The sequence below is a fragment of the Aethalodelphis obliquidens genome, unplaced genomic scaffold (assembly GCF_003676395.1).
Source record: "Aethalodelphis obliquidens isolate GAN/ISIS:26980383/991018 unplaced genomic scaffold, ASM367639v1 scaffold54, whole genome shotgun sequence".
Lineage (NCBI taxonomy): Eukaryota > Metazoa > Chordata > Mammalia > Artiodactyla > Delphinidae > Aethalodelphis > Aethalodelphis obliquidens.
The window spans coordinates 13,345,587-13,350,820 of NW_020837998.1; positions in this window are offsets into that span (position 1 = coordinate 13,345,587).

Below are 5,234 nucleotides of genomic sequence, written 5' to 3' on the forward strand. Positions count from 1 at the left end.
GAGTGATAAAAACGTTTTGGGATTAGATGGTGATGGCTACACAATCCTGTCAATATACTAAAAAACATTGAACTGTACACTTTAAATGGGTGAATTTTATGGTATGTTAATTATATCTTGATAAAACCGTTTTAAAAAGTAACATAAAGCCTTTCAAAGAAGGGCCAGTCTGGAACACATACACTCCACTGGAATATTTTTATCTTGGGATATTTCCCACATACCCCAGGGGAAAAAAAACCCTGCCTTTATATAATTTCTCTCACCAGACAGTTAAAATGTTTTTCCTCATTTCTGAAAGGAAACAACTGTGTTTAAATTAGATGAGAAAAAAATTAAATCAAAGATTAGCTTTCAGAGGCAAACTTAAATGTCTTTTTTTAATACAGTTTCTTTTGTTGTTTTTTCTAATTATAAAAGTAGCATATACACACTGTATGAAATTTGGAAAAGACATAAAAGCCTAAAAAGAAGAAAGTAAAGATTATCTGTCATCCCACCACCCAGAGATAATCATTGTTAACATTTAAGTGTATTTTCTTCTAGTCTTTTAATATAGTTTTGTTTACGAAATTGGGATTATACTTTGCATACACAGCTTCATCTTATTTTCTTATTTTAATATTATGATATTATGAGCATTTTCTCATTTCAAAATCATGATTTTTAATGGCTGCATAATTTTCTATTCTATGCTTATACCATAATTCATTTAACCAGCTTCCAACTTTTGAATATTTAGCTGCTTCCAATTTTTGCTGCCACAGTTTTTGTAGCTAAATCTTTTTTTAAGATTTTCAATTATTTCCTTATGATAAATACCTAATGGTGAAAATGGTGGGTCAAAAGATATACACATATTAAAGTTTTTGGTATGTATTCTCAAATTACCCTTCAGAAAGTTCAGAGCAATGTATACCTCCATTAGCATTGTTTCTCCCTTAAGCTATCCAACATTGGCTATGACAATTTGTTTTTAATTTTTAATTGTTGTCAATGTGTTAGGTATTAATAGAGCATATGAGTTCACTGTCCTTTATATTATGTCTATTGGCCATTTTTATTTCATTTCTTTCTGTCTTTGTATGCATGGGTGTGTTCATCTCATTTGTTTTTTTGTCTGTTGTGATGTTTATATTTTTCTTATGAATCTATAAGAACTCTTTACATATGAATAACATCAAGTATTTGTCTATCACTTACACTTACCCATTAAAGGGCATTTCCATACCTACAGTACTATTGTACTTCTCTAGAGTCTTTATGTCTTCATCAGGGCAGTTTTCCAAAATCCAAAGAGGAAAAAGGAGAGAAATATTCCTTTTCCTTTATTTCCCCCATAAACTAAAAGATATAAGAAACCCACAAATGATCTTAATAATAAATGGACCACGTTATTAGAGAAATAATTCAGTCTCCCCTACGGATTCATTAATGGCCCCTATAAACACCTTTTCTCCCAAGTCTCTCTGGGCATCTAATGCCAGTTCTAAATCAACAGCCCTAGAGGCTGAGGGCCTGCCCAAACTTCTCTTTGAACCAGCAACTCAAACTGCAGCTTTCTTCACAGTGCCAGACATTTTAGCACTTGCTAGTACTTAAAGAGCAAAGCCTAGAGATTCTAATCACTAGGTCTAATTACAATGAAGGGAAAATTTTCACTGAAAAGTTAACAAAAGAAAACAATTAGCCAAATGGGATCCCATTCTCTTGACAGACTGATAATGTGGATTAGGCTGTGTTTCTAAAACCTGACTCCTGGATCACATCTATGAGCAAGGGGGGAAATCTCTCCTTACTATCCAAGAAAAAAGGGTCCTTGGGAACTTTATAGAATATGTGCAGTCTGAACTATGTACAGGCCTGGGGTAAGGAAGGACTTGGATTACTGATAATTTGCTATCATTTGAGGGGCACCTGAAGGCCCTGAGGTTCAAATAATCATTTTGTGCCCACAGATTAATGCCTGAAATACCACCATGAGTTTAGATGAACCATCTGGTGCTGAGTTCAAAAGCACTAGTCAGAGACACCTCACTGGAATTGAAGGGTATTTGGCTCCCTCTAAGTCAAAAGTATGAATGAGGCATGGTGGGGAGGAAGAGAGTAAGATATATAGAGTGCCTGAGGAAGCAAACATGTTTGGCCCATGAATCTGCTCAAGGCCATAACCGACAAGGGATAGCTGCAAATACACCCCATGTTGCTCTAATGGGTGCAAGTGAATAACAGTTCTTTTCTAGTAGACAAAAGTCTTACCATTCCTAGTGCTCCCTTTGATCTAGATAAGACTCATCTTCACCCAAGGAAACAACAAAGTATCTACTATTGAGATGATCATGTGCCTTTTGTCTTTTGTTGCTGTGGTGTAACTCATTGATTGATTTGCATATGTTGAACCATCTTAGTGACCCTGAGATGAATCCAGCCTGATCATAGTGTGTGATCAATTTTATGTGTTGTTAGATTCAGTTTGCTAATATTTTTTTGAGGATTTTTGCATCTATAGTCGTCAAAGATATTGGCCTGTAGTTTTCTTTTTTGGTCATGTCTCAAAGTTTCTAGATTTCTCTTATATCTTCATAACAGAACTTCATCACATAATTCTGTCTATAGACTAGGAATAGTTCTAAATGTTTTACATGTATTAACTCATTTATATTTCAGAACCACACTATCAAGGTAGCTGCTATTATTATCTTAATTTTACAGATAAGGAAACCAAGGGGTAAAGAAGAGGCAGAACTGAGATTTGACCCAAATTTGGGAGACTGTAAAGTTTATATTTCAAACCATGTTTGGAAGCTTCTTGTCCAAAATACTATCCAAAAAGATAGTATTCATAGCAAAAAGTCATTGTCACTATTCCATTTCAGCCTTCATGTTATATTTTCAGTGTTCTTTTAGGAGTTCTTTAAATGTGGGGAAGCTTTTTGAGAAAGTTATAATGAGTAAGAGCACAGGCTGTAAAATCAGACAGACTTGGAATCATGTCCAAACTCTGCCACACACTAGCATTGTGAATTTCAGCAAGTTACTCAACTTTGCTGAGCATCAATTTCTTCATCTGTAACTGATTTGATAATCATAATCTCTACTTCCTAGGGCGCTTGTGAAGATTACATGGGTTAATATTTATAAAAAGCTTACTACAGAACAGTACCTAGAACCTAGCAAGCACTCCAAAAATTTATCTTATACATATTATAAAGCTGGAGAAGAAGACGTTAGGGATGTTCTAGAGTTTAGCCCCAGTTTGAAATAATTCTGAAGGGCAAGAAAAATACACAGGCACTAGCTCCACCAAGGGCACCACCATTCAAGACGAAGCCTCCCCTTGAGCAAGGGGGCCAGGCAGCATTCCCCTACAGAGCCAGCCTCAAAAAAAGATAGCAGCAGTCAAAGCCCAACAGCACAGTTTGTGTGCTGATGGCAGTGGTGGGGAGCAGAATGTACAAACGGACAGTAACTCAGTCTTCTCAGTCATGCCTGAGGAGTCTTCCCTTCAACACCCAGGTACAAAGTTATCAGACATTCTTCACCTCCAATTTGTTTTTCTTATTCACCAGAAGTTTGTTTATCACGCTTGGGAAACTCAAGATGCAAGCCTTAGTTTCCTCATCTCCAGTGGATCAAGAGGAGATAGCCAAAATCATGTTTATATTTTCAGGCTAAAAAAATCAAATTAAATCATAGAGCAAAGGACCACAGATTGTAATATAATTGCCAAAGAAAATAGATCCAAGTAGTCTTGAGTTTAAGCATGGCTCTGTAACTTATAGGCTATGTGACCTTAGGCAAGTAACTTACCATTCTTAAGACTCATTTTCTGCAAAATCAAGGACAGCAGTTGTTGCTGCAACTAGTAAATGAAATGTTGCGCTTCAAAGTGCTTTGCAAACACTAACGGATATACAAGTGGTGGGTATGTTGATGTAGTCAAACATATGCCAAGAAAAATACTAAAAATCAAAATTACTGCAGGACAGGTTTTTGGTTGTTTTTTTTTTTTTAAATACCATATATATGTGTTAGCATACGGTATTTGTTTTTCTCTTTCTGACTTACTTCACTCTGTATGACAGACTCTAGGTCCATACACCTCACTAAAAAAACTCACTGTCGTTTCTTTTTATGGCTGAGTAATATTCCATTGTATATATGTGCCACATCTTCTTTCTCCATTCATAAAAGATATACATTTTTTACAGCCCTCCTGAAACTTTTGTGTTTTTAATGTCATATTTTACATCTTCATGTTTATCCCTTAACTGTTTATTGTAGTTATAGTTGCTTTTACAATTTTTTGTCTTTTAATATTTGTACTGGCTCATTTAAGTGGTAGATCCTTAGTCCTTAGTATATATTTGCCTTTCTTTTTTGGATTTTCCATTTCCTATAGATGCTTACTTTTTTCCATTTAGAGAAGACCCTTTAACATTCCCTTTATGGTAGGTTTAGTATTGATGAACTCTTTTGGTTTTTGCTTTTCCAAGAAGTTTTTACCTCTCCTTGGATTCTAAATGACAGTCTTGCTGGGTAGTATCCTAGGTTTCAGGTTTTTCCCTTTCAGCACTTTGAATATATCACGCCACTCCCTTCTGACCTGCAAAATTTCTGCAGAAAAATCAGCTGATAACTGATTTCTTTCCTTCTGCTAACTTTGGGGTTTTTTTGTTCTTCTTTCTCTAATTGCTTTAGGTGTAAGGGTAGGTTGTTTATTTCAGATGTTTCTTGGTTCTTGAGATAGGATTGTACTACTTTAAAATTCCCTCGTAGAACTGCTTTTGCTGCATCCCATAGGTTTTGGGTCATCGTGTTTTCATTGTCATTTGTGTCTAGGTATTTTTTGATTTCCTCTTTGATTTCTTCAGTGATCTCTTGGTTATTAAGTAGTGTGTTGTTTAGCCTCCATGTGTTTGAATTTCTTACAGATTTTTTCCTGTAATTGATATCTAGTCTTATAGTATTGTGGTCAGAAAAGATACTTGATATGATTTCAATTTTCTTAATTTACCAAGGCTTGATTTGTGACCCAAGATATGATTTCTCCTGGAGAATGTTCTATGAGCACTTGAGAAGAAAGGGTATTCTGTTGTCTTTGGATGGAACGGCCTATAAATATCAATTAAGTCCATCTTGTTTAATGTATCATTTAAAGCTTGTGTTTCCTTATTTATTTTCATTTTGGATGATCTGTCCATTGGTGAAAGTGGGGTGTTAAAGTCCCCTAC